At 47.8% G+C, this 15,846-nt stretch overlaps 1 long non-coding RNA gene across 1 annotated transcript in view; it reads left to right on the forward strand.

The window, feature by feature from the left end:
- Positions 1-8,903: 8,903 nt before the first annotated feature.
- LOC121015292 (uncharacterized) overlaps positions 8,904-15,846 on the forward strand; it is a 7,756-nt gene continuing 813 nt past the window's right edge. The window contains exons 1-2 of the long non-coding RNA XR_005783739.1: positions 8,904-9,435; positions 9,566-9,710. This is a non-coding gene — a long non-coding RNA (uncharacterized LOC121015292). The remainder of the gene's footprint in view (positions 9,436-9,565; positions 9,711-15,846) is intronic.

Genomic DNA, 15,846 nt, shown 5'->3' on the forward strand with positions numbered 1-15,846 from the left:
TGTCTAATATAGCATCTACTAAATTGTATCAGTTAAACTAATCAAACTACATTAAGTTAGGTCATCTTGGTTTCGCGCTTTGAAAAATTCATCTCATATATATATATATATATATATATATATATATATATATACAGGTTTGAAAATTCAAAGGTTATTGGGGCGCCTGGGTGGCGCAGTCGGTTAAGCGTCCGACTTCAGCCAGGTCACGATCTCGCGGTCCCCGAGTTCGAGCCCCGCGTCGGGCTCTGGGCTGATGGCTCAGAGCCTGGAGCCTGTTTCCGATTCTGTGTCTCCCTCTCTCTCTGCCCCTCCCCCGTTCATGCTCTGTCTCTCTCTGTCCCAAAAATAAATAAACGTTGAAAAAAAAAATTTGAAAATTCAAAGGTTACAGATAAAAGCTAAGTGAAAAGCAGTCTTTCTTCCTTACCACTTATCCTACTCCCTATAAGGCAAATCGTTTCTTGAGCTTTGAAAACAAATAATTATATATGTGAAAATGTGATGTGTATGTGTGTGTGTGTGTGTGTATGCACAAATTCTTTTTTTTTTTCCAAAAGTTCTTAATTATACAATTACACCTGTCTTTAATGATTCTACTGCTTGTCAATTAAGTGAGGATTCTGGGTAGGAGCAGCACTCCTTAGCCTCTTAAACCAGGAAGGACGAGAAAGAATGCATTCACCGGGTCCTCTTCAGCATTTGCCATTTTGTGATGAAATTCTTTCTGGACTGTTGCATAGCCTCTCTTGTCATCATTATTATTTCTTTTCTGATTAAAAATACTCTGGTTCATGCTTTTTGACAAGTCTTTCCTTTCTTGAGATATGTTCATTGGGAGTTCCTTTTCAGCTCCCCTTCTCCTTTGTGGTGGACTTACTGAGGCTCCGAGGGGTGCCTGTGAGCACGCCCCGGCCGGGGGGCAAGCCCTGCCAGGAGCCTGGCTGCCTGTAAGCGAGTTATCTCCTGGGGAAGAATGGATCCTAAGAGAAAGCAGCAGCATCCAGGCAGGCAGACCTGGCCTCAAGAATAAACCTCAGGTGACAATGCAGAGGAGGTGTTTGTCGCTCATGCTTGTCTAGTCTCCAACCTAGCCAACTGGACCGAGCTGTCTCAGCCCCTAGGCAATATATATAAACTAAATCTGGAAGAGCTGTTTCCAGTACAAAGTCTATACAGGACTGGAAGGAATGATGGCCCCTTTTACTTTGTCCATGTGACACAGTATGTTGGTAAAGTAGGGAGAGTGGCCTTGCTCTCCACTTCTACGTGGACATGTATGGAAGACAGAGCCCTGAGTCTGCCAGAGAATACAACACAGCTTTGGCCTCCTGCTCATCAATATGGTTGGCACTCATGCATGATGATCTGTTCAATGGGTCAACAGTGGCTGTTAAAATATCCAGTTATTCAATCAAATAGTAATCGAAGTGTTGCTGTGAAGGCATCTTGTAGATGTGATTAATATCTACAGTCAATTGGTTTAAGTAAAGGAGATTATCCTTGATAATCTGGGTGGGTGTTATTCAATCTATTGAAAGGCCTTAAGAACAGAACCGAGATTTCTCTCAGGAAGAAATTTGTAGATTGTAACATCAGCCCAAGAATTTCTTGCTCAAGAGTTTCCCCCCACTGCCCTGCCCTACAAATTTCAGACTTGCCAGTCCCCACAATCACAATTCCTTACAATACATCTTTTTTTTTTTTTTTTTTTTTTTTTTTTTTTAAGTAATCTCCACACTCAACTTGGGACTTGAACTCACAACCCTGAGATCAAGAGTCACATGCTCTTTCAACTGAGCCAGTCAGGGGCCCTTAGAATAAATCTTTTTAAATCTAGGGGTGCCCGGGTGGCTCAGTCGGTTGAGCATCTGACTTCGGCCCAGGTCATGATCTCACGGTTCGTGAGTTCAAGACCCACGTCAGGCTCTATGCTGACAGCTCAGAGCCTGGAGCCTGTTTTGGATCCTGTGGCTCCCTCTCTCTCTGCCCCTCCCCAGCTCTCGCTCTGTCTTTCTCTCTCAAAAATAAACTAAAAACATTAAACAAACTAAAAAAAAAAATCTGTCTATCCATCCATCCATCCATCCATCTATCCATCCACCTTGGTTCTATTTCTCTGGTAGAATCCTGACCGATATACCAGGAAAGTGGCTGTGCTCAAGAAAGGCAGCGGTGAAGCCTTTGGTAAAAATGGCAGTGCCTATGTGACGTTGTCCTGATTGTGGCTATCAGAAAAATGCCAAGATGCGACCCTGTACCTTCTTCACTGGACGTGTCGCTGAAAGAAGCCAGGGTGGAAGAAACAGCCGGTTGGTGAACACGTGTGCACACCCTCTGGGGATGTTCAGACCTATCTAGGTGAGACTTGAAGGTTGGTCGGAGGGTCCTTCCTCATCAGCAGGTGTCAGTGGGAACCCAAATAATACAGTTAAGCCTCATGTGACCCCATTCTTAGTTCCAGAACAGTGTGGTGCAGAAAAACACAGGGCTTGGGTTCCAGCAGGAAACGGACGGCACACTCAAATTATGATCACGCAAGGCGGGTCTGACAACCGGACTCTGCACTCCAGGGCAGGCCCTGCATGAGGACACCACAAGGGACAGTCCAGTGCTCCGGGGGCTGGTAACGGCCTGTTACTTCTCCTGGGCTGAAGGGACAAGAGGAGAGAAAGATTCCCAAAACTGGAAAGAGAGTTGTATACGGAAGTTTGCCTTGCAAGGACCAGGAAGCGGAGGGACAGTCAGAGCAAAGCGACCCCTTAGGAAGGGAGATGATCTTCCTTTTTTTTCTTTCTCTGATGTCTTGATGGGCTCTTCCCATCTAGGAGCCAGGGACACAAGAGGCCCTTTATGAGATCCATACAGGTCAGCCTCTAGCTAGAAAGCCAGATAGAGAATGATGGAGAATCATCTGGAAGGGTAGAGAAATGCTGTCTGGCCTATACAGATTGCACTGAAATACTGAACTTAGGTAGATCTTTCCTCTCCCCAGAAGACATTTTAAAAAAAAATTTTTTTTTAAGTTTATTTATTTTTGAGACAGAGAGAGACAGAGCATGAACGGGGGAGGGGCAGAGAGAGAGGGAGACACAGAATCGGAAGCAGGCTGCAGGCTCTGAGCCGTCAGCCCAGAGCCCGACGCGGGGCTCGAACTCACGGACTGCGAGATCGTGCCCTGAGTGAAGTCGGCCGCTCAACCGACTGAGCCACCCAGGCGCCCCCCCAGAAGACATTTTTTAGTGTTATATTATATTTATAGTTTCTCTTTCTTCTGGAGATTTTTTTTTTTGAGTTTATTTATTTGTTTTGAGAGAGAGTGACCAAGTGAGTTGGTTTTATTTACATATGTGTTGCATATAAGATGTCATCAATTGTAAAACACATCCCGATTTCAGACGTAATATATGAAAAAAAAATCAAGAATCTTAGACTTGACGAAATACAGTTCTTTAACTCAGTTCTCTCAGCAACCCTAAAAAATGTAGGTGATGTTATTTCTATGTACCAATGAGAAATTTGAGGCTCAGAGAGAGTAGGTAACTTCCCAAACGGGAGGTTTTAATCCAACAGGGAACTTATTTCTTCCAGAGCTTTCTCTGGAGCCAGAGATGCTCTGACATGTCCGTTTAGCAGGAATTTGGGAACAGCAAGTGGATTGGAAGGAACTGGAAGCTAGCTTGTCTTGAAACCTATCTGGGAAAAGTCATAGGCTTACTTGGGGTGTGTTGGGGGACTCATAGAGATACCGGTGGAGATTCAAATATCTCCAAGCCACCCCCTTGGGGCTGCTTGGAGGTGTGAACCGTGAGCCCTGACTTACCTGTCAGACACCAGCAGTCCGGGGGCCGGGGACTCCACCCTTGCCAGACCCTCTCAGGACACTGACTGACTCCGCCCACCCCGCTCTTTGACCCCAACTTGCCTGAAGCCACGGTGAGTGTCAGGTTTCCTGGAACCAGGTTCCTGATACTTCAGGGATGACTCTGAAATGCTGAGGGATTGTGGGGACTCCACATAGGCCCCCAGTGTAAGCCAGTGCTTACTCTCTGCCTGGGGCCCCACCGATTCCGGGCAGGCCCCGCTCTCCCTTGAGATCTTCTGTCTCTTCCAGAATCAAGTCTGAAGTGTCTAAGAAACAAGTCCAGGACCCTGGGCTCCATCCCCAGAGGCCCCATCAGCTCTACTTAGAAGAAAGACTGTGGCTTCAGGCTCTCGTCTGACCCCGCGTGTTACGGAAACTTCTGCTTGGATATTGGGCATATGCTTGGATATTGGGCATATCTGAGAGAAACCGGAGGCCCAGGCGTGCCTCTCAACATGGATGCCCTTGCTTCTAGAAAGGTGTGCTGGAACATCTTTGCGTATAAAGAAAGCATGTTTGGCCTATATTGGCTTATATGTTCAGCTAAGAATCTTGGTTTAAGACTCTAATGTATTAAGAATCCTAGCGAATTGGCCCTCAGTAGGGCCTTGTGGTTTCTTCAGGGCTTTGGAAGCCAATGTAACATTAAAGCAAATTTCAAACAAAGAAAAAACCTCAAACCAGAAGAGAGTCTGAAATACAGAGAACAAACTGAGGGTTGCCGGAGGGATATTGGGTGGGGGGATGGGCTAAATGAGTGATGGGCATTAAGGCGGGCACTTGTTGGGATGAGCAGTGGGTGTTATATGTAAGTGATGAATCACTAAATTCTGCTTCCGAAATCCTTCTTACACTCTATGTTAAGTAACTTGGATTTAAATGTTTAAAAATACTGAAACGTTAAAAAAGGAAAAAAGAGACAACCTTATCCCCAACCCCGGCACCTTAGCACTGTTTCCATAGCTACACATCACTCCTGCTACTTATTTATTGAGCATGTACTACGTGCCAAGCACTGCACATACATCACTATGTGCAGTGCTCTTAATTACATCCATCCTGGTTCCATCATACATTCTGCTTAAAAGAGCAGGCTCGTAACTGATTCATAAACATTATTCACATTTTCACATAAGCCTCATGATTATTTTTTCATGATGACTACTTTCAAAATGTAATACATTATACAAATTTTGCAAACTAAGCAGGAAAATATCCTATCTCAGCACCTAACAACCCATTACCTTCCCTGTGTATTTCTCTACTCACTTCTATACAAAACAGTAATCCTGCACACTGCTTTTCCTAACGTCGTGTCCAAAGTGTTTCCCCATCTCGTTACCCAGCCCTCTTTTAAAAAAAATTTTTTTTTCAACGTTTATTTATTTTTGGGACAGAGAGAGACAGAGCATGAACGGGGGAGGGGCAGAGAGAGAGGGAGACACAGAATCGGAAACAGGCTCCAGGCTCTGAGCCATCAGCCCAGAGCCTGACGCGGGGCTCAAACTCCGGGACCACGAGATCGTGACCTGGCTGAAGTCAAACGCTTAACCGACTGCGCCACCCAGGTGCCCCACCCAGCCCTCTTTTAAAATAGCCTTTGCTTCTAGAAATTTCCAGCTTACTGGCATCTTCCTGCCCCTCACTTCCAAAGCATTGCTGGAAAGGTGCCAAGATGATTGTCTGAGTTGGGATTTGTTCTAGGTGGTTTCTTGTGTTCTTGCGGGAGTCCGTCCTGTCCCTGTGTGAGCAAGGGCTCTCCTCCATGAGCCCCCCTCAGAAAAAGGGATGAGATCGACAGAGTTTTGCAGCTTCTTCCTTTGCCCCCCTCGCTCGCCCTCTCCCCCCATCTCTGATGCCCATTTCTTCCGGTCGTGGAGTCAGATAGTCGCAGGCTCGGCCATTCGGCAGAGCGACCGCATCTCTGAATCTCTGCGTTTCCTCAGCTATGGGACGCAGCCCCTTGTCTTCACGGGGACGTCCCTACACCCGAGGGACGGTGCAGGTAAAATGCAAGCAGAAGACTTGCTACAATTGATGCTCTGTAGTCATTCTGTGCCTGGAGTTTGATCTCCACCACTGAGTCTCTCTGCCTGGACCTGACCCGTGGACTCCCAACCCTGGGATCCAGCTACGAGTGAGTTTGGCAGATGAACCGAGTTCTCTGGGCCCGAGATTCTATAACCCTGTTACCCAGAGCCTCCACATCCTGACCTCTGCCACGCCAAGACCTGTCCCTCGGTTTGACCTCCTCACTAGAACAGTAATCCTCTTACTGACCGGTGGCAACGTCCCCAGGCCCCAAACTTCAACAGCCCCGTTCCCTCTGTGCTGCCTAACTCCTTCCCCTCTTTGCTTTGGATCTCCTGACATAAGCACCCACCCAGACACCGAAGCACTGAGACCAGCCGATGCCTTCTACTCAGGACCTGGCTCCTGACGTGCCTTGCGCATTTGTCACGTGGCTGCCTACAGCAAAGTGTCTTGCACACACGTCCTTGGCCGTGTTAAGAAAGCAGTATGATTCGACAAGTTACTAAGATAAATAAAAACAAAACCTTGCATGTGTAATGACAATTGACACTATGTATAAGGCACCTGCTGGCAAGTTATCACCTTGGATTATCACAGCAGTTTCATGCGCGAAATAAGAATAATTTCACTTACTTTGAAGATGAAAGATGAAGGCACAAAGGAGTGAATTGCCCAAGGTTGGTGACTCCGTGGTGGCGCCAGAATGAGTATCCCAGGGGCTCCTGGGTGGCTCAGTCAGTTGAGCGTCTGACTCTCGATTTTGGCTCAGGTCTTGATCCCACGGGTTCGTGGGTTCGAGCCCCGCATCGGGCTCCACGCTGACCGTGCAGAGCCTGCTTGAGATTTTCTCTCTCTCCTCTCTCTGCCCCTCCTCCCGCTCTCCCTCAATAAATAAACTTTTAAAAAAATAAAAAAATGAAATAAAATGAGGGGCACCTGGGTGGCTCAGTCGGTTAAGTGTCAGACTTCGGCTCAGGTCAAGATCTCCTGGCTTGTGATTTTGAGGCCCGCGTCGGGCTCTGTGCTGACAGCTCAGACCTTGGAGCCCGCTTGGGATTCTGGGTCTCCCTCTCTCTCCGCCCCTCCCCCGTGGCTGCGTTGAAGGCTACAAAAGCTACAGAAGCGAGCTGCCATGCCAATTTAAAAAGGAGGAGGAGGGGCACCTGGGTGGCTCAGCCAGTGTAGGCCTCGGACTCCTGATTCCGGCTCAGGTCATGATCTCACACTTCAGGAGTTTGAGCCCCGCGTCAGGCTCTGCACTGACAGTACAGAGCCTGATTGGAATTCTCTCTCTCTGCCCCTTCCCCTCTCACGCTCTCCCAACAAATAAATAAGTAAACATTAAATAAAAATTAAAAAATAAAAAGGAGGAGGACCGAGAGAGGAGCGACTCCGAGGGCAGCAAGGGGGGACGTAGGGAAGCAGAGAGAACTTTTAGTCCCGAGGGTAGGGGCCCCCAAGCTTACACTTTGGCACGCTTCACAGAAATGGCAAGTGCTCAGAGGAGATGGCCCACTGGCGTCCCCAGGAGTCTAGAGCCTTGGCTCTGGGGCGCCCACTCCCGCCACAGTGAGAATTCCTGGATTTCAGACATGGCACGGAAACAGAGATCTGCAAGATTTCAAGGGACTTCAGAGGTTTGGACAAAAACCATGGTGGACTGACCATCCCCCATATCTTTGGCATCATCAAAACCTCCTGGTAGCTATGGAAGGTGAGGGAAACCCAATCGTGACTGAGATTGCGTTGCCTAGAAGTCTGTTGAAACAAACGCTTGAAGTAGGATTTAAGTTGACTTGATTTAAAGAAGAAAATTAGGATGGTTCTTGAACCCCTGGGGCTGTGGATGCAATAGCTACCATTCTTCCTTCATTCATTCATTAAGAATTTAGCTAATATGGGGAGCCTGGGTGGCTCAGTCGGTTAAGCACCTGACTCTGAATTTCAGCTTAGGTTGTTTTGTCGCCGTTGTGTGATGGAGCCTCAAGTCGGGCTCCGGGCTGGGTGTGGAGCCTGCTTGGGATTTTCTCTCTCCCTCTTTCTCTGCCCCTCCCCCACTGGCATGCTCACACATGAACTCTCTGTCTCTGAAAAGAAACAAATAAATACAAAGGGGCACCTAGGTGGCACAGTTAAGCGTCCAACTTGATCTTGGCTCAGGTCATGATCTCACAGTTTCATGAGTTCAAGCCTCACATCGGGCTCTGTGCTGCCAGGGAGGAGCCTGCTTGGAATTCTCCCTTTACCTCACTCTCTCCCCTCTCCCATTCATGCTGTCTGCCTCTCTCAAAATAAATAAACCTTAAAAATTTTTTTTTAAAAAGAAAGAAAAAGAATTGTTTTAACTTAAAAAAAGATAGTGTCTTCAAAAAAAAGTTGTGTCTTCTTTTGGGGTGCCTGGGTGGCTCAGGTCATGATCTCATGGTTTGGGAGTTCGAGCCCCACAGGGGGCTCTCCACTCTCAGCACGGAGCCCACTTCGGGTCCTCTGTCTCCCTCTCTCTCTGCCCCTCCCTTTCTCTCTCAAAAATAAATAAAAATATTTTAAAAATATTGTGTCTTCTGTAAAGAGCAATGGTCTTGACCTCATTGTTGTCCCGTCCTTGGCCAGACTCAGCTCCTTCACATTGGGTGTCCCCTGAGCATCTATCCTGGACCTGCCTTAAGTCCTTACCTGCAACAGTAACACCTATCGGTCCTTTCCCCTGGCCCAGCCTCCAACTTTGCTTAGCTCAGTGAGAGTGAGAAGGAAAAAATTGTTGGCAATGAGGTCAGTAGACTTCTAAGAGGAAAGTAACTCCAGTAAAAAGAATCATTCCTCGGGGTGTCTGGGTGGCTCCGTCCGTTAAGCATCCGACTTTGGCTCAGGTCATGATCTCATGGTCTGTGAGTTCGAGCCCCGCGTCGGGATCTGTGCTGACAGCTCAGAGCCTGGAGCCCGCTTTGGATTCTGTGTCTCCCTCTCTCTCTACCCCTCCCCCATTCATGCTCTCTCTCTGTCTCAAAAATAAATAAACATTAAAAAAAAAAGTTAAAAAAAAATAATCATTCCTTTCAGAGACTCCTTATCATGAGTTCTGGGATTCCTTCCAGCTTACGGGTCTGGGGGTGAATGCCCACTGGGGGCGTCCTCCACGCAAAACACTTTGGGGCCATTTGATCCTCTCCCACCAGCAGCTCAGTAAGGTTGTCCTGTGTGGCCATGAAAGAAAACCCTATGTGGAATATCTCTGGGAGCTCCAGGACCACCTGGGTGGACCTGGGGAGAAGCAGAATTCAGAGAGAGCTGTGGCATGGGGTTGGGCACCCCAGCACCTAGGACACCTCTGTGACAGAGCTGATACCCATTGATGATGCCGCCAATCACACTTTGCGTCTCACCAATGACAAGAATGAGAACCAGAATAACTCCAAGGACGTTCCAAGGACAATGGTTCAAGGGACCTACTGCTCTCTCCAATCCCTTGAAAACTGACTATCTTGGATTTTACTTCTGAACCCGCCCACTAGCCACATGGGAATGAGCCCGTTTTCAAGGTGGAGGATTCTTCCCCGACCACGTCCCTTCCAAATATCCGACCCAGGGGCCTCCATCAATCTGCCTAATGTGGTCCTACTCTCATCCAACCTCTTTTGCCCGGATCCTGACACCCTCTACTCGTCCTAGGTCCTCCATGGAGCAACCGGCCATCTCACCGTCCCAGGAGCCAAGAGGCAGCCCCAGCTGTGTGGGGTGAGGTAGGAGATGCTCACTGAAGTAGGAATGGGGCCTGTGTTCTCTCAGACGACTATGAAGACAAGGGAGAACTGAGGTAACGGTGCTAGACACTATCAATACTCTATTTCAGGTGTTCTTGTGTCATGCAAGCTTCTGTGGGCTGACCTGTGGTCTGCAAGCTCTGCGTGAGCCAGGATCCACATCTTTCTTCTTTTCTTTTCTTTTTTAAAGTGTATTCATTTAGGGGCACCTGGGTGGCTCGGTCGGTTAAACGTCCAACTTTGGCTCAGGTCATGATCTCACAGTTTCTAAGTTTGAGCCCCGCAAACTGTTAGCTGTGCTGACTGCTCAGAGCCTGGACCTGCTTCAGATTCTGTGTCTCCTTCTCTCTCTGCCCCTCCCCAGCTCTCTCTCTCTCTCTCTCAAAAATAAATAAATATTAAAAGCTAAAGAAAAATTGTTTAAGTTTATTTATTTAGAGACAGAGAGAGAAGAGAGGGGCAGAGAGAGAGAATCCCAAGCAGGCCCCGCACCGTCACCACGGAGTCCGATGGCAGGGTTCGAACTCACAAACCATGAGATCACGACTTGAGCTGAAACCAAGAGCCGGCTGCTTAACCAACTGAGACACCCAGGCGTCCCACTGGGAGCCACATCTATCTTGTTCAGTGCTGTATCCTCTGACCCCAGAACTATGCCTGGCACAAGCAGGCACTCATTTAATATGTGCTGAATGAGAAACAGCCTGGGATCAAAACTATCGTTTAAAACATTGGCTCTGGGGGCGTCTGGGCGGCTCAGTCAGTTGAGCGTCTGACTTCAGCTCAGGTCATGATCTCATGGTCTGTGGGTCTGTGAGTTCGAGCCCCACGTCAGGCTCTGTGCTGACAGCTCAGAGCCTGGAGCCTGCTTCGGATTCTGTGTCTCCCCCTTTCTCTGCTCCTCCCTGTTGTGCTCTCTCTCTCTCTCTCTCTCAAAAATAAATAAACATTTAAAAATGTTTTAATAGAAATAAACAAATAAAACATTGGCTGTGGCCTAAATTCCAAATACCTAATTACCTTCATGGTGACAGCTGGCACTCACACAGAGCCGACAGTGCCCCGGGCACTCATTCACTAGATGGCTTCAAAGCAACCTGTAAAGCAAGTCTTGTTATCCCACTTGCTGGATGTGGAAACTGGGTCTCAGGATGTGACTTGCCTAAAGTCTCATGGAGATTAAGAACTGGGGTTTGCGAAGAAAGGCTAGGGGATCCCATAGTGTGTTTCTGTTAACACATGTTCGCTGGGATACAACCTGGGTCCAGTTCCTACAGATACATTCTTCTACGAATTTATTTTTTATTTATTCTGTTCTGAGTCCCCTCTCACCGGGTGGACCCCCATGGAAGCAGCCAGGCTCAGTGCTCCCCCGGAGTTGGGTTACTGTGGACAAGTCATTTGACTCATCCTGTTAGCTTCTTCAGAGAATTTTTAGAGTCCCCATTCCCCAAAGAGATACTGTGAATGTAAGGGGGAGAGAGAGATGAAATTGAATACTATTCATAGTGAAGTTTTATACACTCATAAAAATGAGGTCTTCAGATGTGACCGAGTAGTGAACTTAAGAATACCAGTTAAGTAGTTTTTAAGACTTGCCTTCGAACCAAGATTTGACCACAGCTCCAATCCTCTCCTATGGACAGGGCCAACTGGCCATTTCAACACACTTTACAAGTAGACTAGAATGAGCTAGAAACACCCTATATTTAGAAAGTATTTTGGGGCACCGGCTGGCTCGGTTGGTAGGGCATGCAACTCTTGATCTCCAGGTCATGAGTTCACACCCCACGTTGGGCAAAGGGTCTACTTAAAAAAGCAAATGCAAGTAGGAAGTATTTTCATATTGATGGAATATGTGTGTGTATGAGTGTATTCAATTTCTTTAAATCATTATGAAAATTAATTTCGGATGTATACACATGTAGAGAGACTAGTATAATGAATCCCATGAACTCATATGTAGATTCAACAATCATCAAATTCATGGCTTAGCACCTGTCATCTAACCCCCTCCTTTTCTCCCTCCCCATATTATTTTGAAGCAAATATTAGAAAGCATATTTCTTACATAAATATTTTAGTATATATCTCTGAAAGAGAGGGGCTTCCTTTGGAAAAATATAAAACAGCTAAAACAAAATAAAAATAATTCCTCTTATCGTCAAATATCTACTCAGAAATCCACCTTCTCTTTGTATTTATCATACGTTTTTTTAGGTTTGTTTAAACTGGGATCCAAATAAAGTTCCCGTATCGCAACTGACTGATGTCTTTTAAGTCTCTTTAGATGAGACTTTCCTGCTCTTTATTATACTCTTCCAATTTATCTTGTAGTCGAAAACCTAAATGATATTTTAAAAGCCTCGAAATAATTAGAATTATCCTGAGATCACATGTTGGTCTTAAAGAAAACCTGTATCAATTAAGAGAAGACAATCATCCATGCTTTCTCCCTTTTGTAGTCAAACATGGATTCATTTACAAGGTGGTCATCAACAAAAAGATACATTACCTTGTAGTACACAGGCGTCCCTGCTTAAGATAATTTTTAAATTGTATAAACCAGTTTTTAAGCCATGGAAATCCTATAGAGCTACTCCTTTCATTCGTGGTTTCTAAAAGGAAAAATAAAGTCCCCGAGCACATTGTATATGAAAGAACAGCATACAGAGCTACGGCAAGGGCGAATACCCAGGGCACAGGGCAGAGCGTGTGCTGCGTGGATAAGAGCATGAAAGTGCATAGAGATTAGCTGCTCTTTATTACGGGGCTCAAGGCTTCCAGAAACATGAAAGTTTAAAGATACCTGGTTGCTATGGCTGCACAAACTAAAGAGAGACAATCCTCCTTTACCTACAATGTAAGGAAGAGTTTAAGGGGCTGCTTTTATCTCCATAATTGCTTTAATTTCCCATTACCCACTGCGGGAGGAGAACGAACGGAGCTCGTGCCGCTAACGGGCCTTGGCTGAAGCCCTGTGGTCCCAGGGATGAGCCTGGGTGGGGGAGGGGAGGGAGAGAGGACCTTCTCTCCCTCCTGTCTTCTCTGGGCCCTTTCACCCCTTGCCCTTTGAGTCTTCCCAGGGTACACCCTGCCCCGAGAGGGTGTTTCCGGGCCGAGAGCAGAGCAGCTGGGCCTGGCGGTTGGTCAGAAGGGACTGGGTGTGGACTGTGGTCTGGATGACGCGAGGGGCGCCTGCCCTGGGAACGGAGCCAGGCTGAATTATTTTTCTGGCTATTGTGGGTCTCAATATACATTCCTGCCTCCCTGTCCGGGCTGGAAATTCCATTGCGCTGAGCATGGTGTGTGTGAGCACGTGTGTGGTATGAAGAGCGTGTAGGGAGAGGCTGGAAGGACCCGGGCTGGTGGCTTTCCCAGCCCTCAGCTCCCAGCCAGGGTGTCGCCCCTTTCAGGTAGAGCAAAGAGGCCCTCAGTCCCCTCCAGGCCACCTTGGCGGGGCCGGGGGGCGCCGGGCGGCGGGAGGGGGGCGGGGGGGGGGGGTGTGTGGGGGGCAGCGTCAGCTTGACATTGAGTGGAAAAATTACAACACTAACAGGCCTTGATGGAAGGCTCCGGACCACAGCCTGGCATTTGCTATGCATTGTTTATCCTCCTTGCAACTCCCCCGCTGGACGGGAAAGGCCTGGAGGGGACGCAAGGAACGGGAGCAGGAGCTGGGTGAGGCCAAGCAACGTGCTCGCTCGAAGTGAAGCCGATGAGCGCATTTGGCTCTGGCGCTGCGATTCTAGGCAAGTCATTTGGCCCCTCGGAGCCTCGGTTTCCATAGCTGCGAAGCGGAAATAATAGAAATACCCACCTGGAGAAGTTAATTCAAAGAAAAGATGAGCTAATGCGTGGAAGGTCGCGTGATGAACTTCCAAAAGTTCATCCAAAGCACTATCCAAAAATAAGGTCAGGAGGTCGGAAAGGAGCTTGCTCGGCCCAGACCCAGGTGCTCTCCTAGTAACAAGGCACAGCTTCTTGGATGAAATACTTCCGGTCGGTCAATTAGGTTATCTCATTGTAAGACTATCTTGTCTCTTTGCATAACATTCAAGATTTTCATATTATGTTTTATTTACTTATTTATTTTTGTTTTATTGGGGAGGGGCAGAGAGAGAGAAGGGAGAGCGAGAATCCCAAGAATCTCCCTCCCAAGGGGGAGCGAGAGAGAACCCCGACTCGCGGCTCACTCTCGTGCACTGTGAGATCAGGACCTGAGCCAAGATCAAGAGTCAGATGCTTAACCGACTGAGCCACCCGGTAAATTTGGGGGAAGAGGGAACAGCCTGAACAAGGACTGGAGGTGCGCTGACCCCAGGTGAGGCTCAGAGTACGGGACGGGTAGCCAGGGGCCAGATCACGCAAGGCTTGGTGGACTATAATAAGCAATTTTTTTAATGCTTATTTATTTTTGAGAGACAGAGGGAGGGGCAGAGAGAGAGGGAGACAGAGGATCTGTAGCAGGCTCTGTGCTGACAGCAGAAAGCCCGACACGGGGCTTGAACTCGTGAACCATGAGATCGTGACCTAGGCCGGAGTCTGACGCTTAACCGACTGAGCCACCCGGACGCCCCTTACTTTTACTTGTTTTAAGCAATCTCTGTACCCAACATGGGGCTCGAACTCAGTACCAAGGGGTGCATGCTCTACTGACTGAGCCAGCCCAGTACAGGCTTCTTAGAGGGCATGTGTGGACCAGTCTGATTTACGTTTCAGGGTCCCGTTTACTGCTATGGAGAGGAAGGACAGGAGAGAAGCCGGGGGGAATGTAGGCAGGTGAGAGAGGACGGAGGCGTGGGAGGGTGGCTGCAGTAGAAATGCCGAGGAGGCGCTTTTGAAATATTTTCTAGGTAAGGTCGACAGGACTTGGTGACGGATGGGGGGGCAAGGGACGTGTGGCATCAAGTCCCCATGGAGTCCAGGGCAGGGTTATTTCCCCGATAAATACAGTGCAGTGCTGTAAGTGTATTTCCCTCATGATTTTTTAAACATTTTATTTTTAACAGAATTTATTTGTACTTATTTATTTATTTTAAAATGTTATTTATTTTTTTATTTAAAAAAAAATTTTTTTTTGTATTTATTTATTTCTGAGACAGAGACAGAGCATGAGCAGGGGAGGGACAGAGACAGAGGGAGACACAGAATCAGAAGCAGGCTCCAGGCTCTGTCAGCAAAGAGCCCAACACGAGGCTCGAACTCACAAGCCCTGAGTTCGTGAGCCGTGAGATCATGAGCTGTGAGATCATGCCCTGAGCCGAAGTCAGTCGCTCAACTGACTGAGCCACCCAGGCGCCCCAAGTTTTATTTATTTTGAGAGAGAGAGAGCACACGAACGGTGGAGGGGCAGAGAGAGAGGGAGAGAGAAAGAATCCCACACAGGCTCCGTGCTGGTTTGACGTGGGGCTCGAACCCATGAACCACAAGACCATGACCTGAGTCAAAACCAAGAGTTGGGACGCTCAGTCGACTGAGCCGCCCAGGTGCCCCATAGTTACATTTTTTTCTCTAGCTCACCTATTGTAAGAATACAGTGTATAATACATATACAACACACAAAAGATGTTAATTGACTATTTATGTTACCAGTAAGCCTTCCGGTCAAGAGCGGGCTATTACTGGAGTTTTGGGGGAGTCAAAAGCTATACGTGGATTTTCAACTGCAAGGTGGTTGGCATCCCAACCCCTGTGTTGTTCAAGGGTCGGTCAACTGTATTCATAAAGTGCTTCTACACCGTCATGTTTTCGAGTGATTTGACTCTTCCTGGACAATCCATGCTCCTGTATGAGCGGCCATCCTAATTGTGGACACAAAGTCTCTGGGAGAAGTCCTGTAACCAAACACCTCACAAGGGAGTCCACTTTCGCTCAAACAGCAGTGACGGGGCCCCACCCCAGCCTCTGGGTGGGCGGCACTGGGAAGGAAGGGAAGATGTAGATAGACTTCCAACAATTGTCTTCCTGGTCTTGCCCAAATCTGTTTACTTCAATCACTATAAAACCCAGGTGCAGGCACTCAGGCAAATAAGAGGAGAGAGTGGCGCAGGAGGAAGTGCCCTTGAACTCTCCAATCAAAAAGAACCCTTCTCCCTTTGCTGAAATGATCCTTTCGCGAGCAAGGGGCGCGCGCTGGCAAGGATGCTTACCAATCAGATCCCTGGCTCTAGAGCTGCCTGGTGGTTC

Source organism: Herpailurus yagouaroundi, unplaced genomic scaffold, assembly GCF_014898765.1.
Source record: "Herpailurus yagouaroundi ecotype Mexico unplaced genomic scaffold, PumYag 206, whole genome shotgun sequence".
Taxonomy (NCBI): domain Eukaryota; kingdom Metazoa; phylum Chordata; class Mammalia; order Carnivora; family Felidae; genus Herpailurus; species Herpailurus yagouaroundi.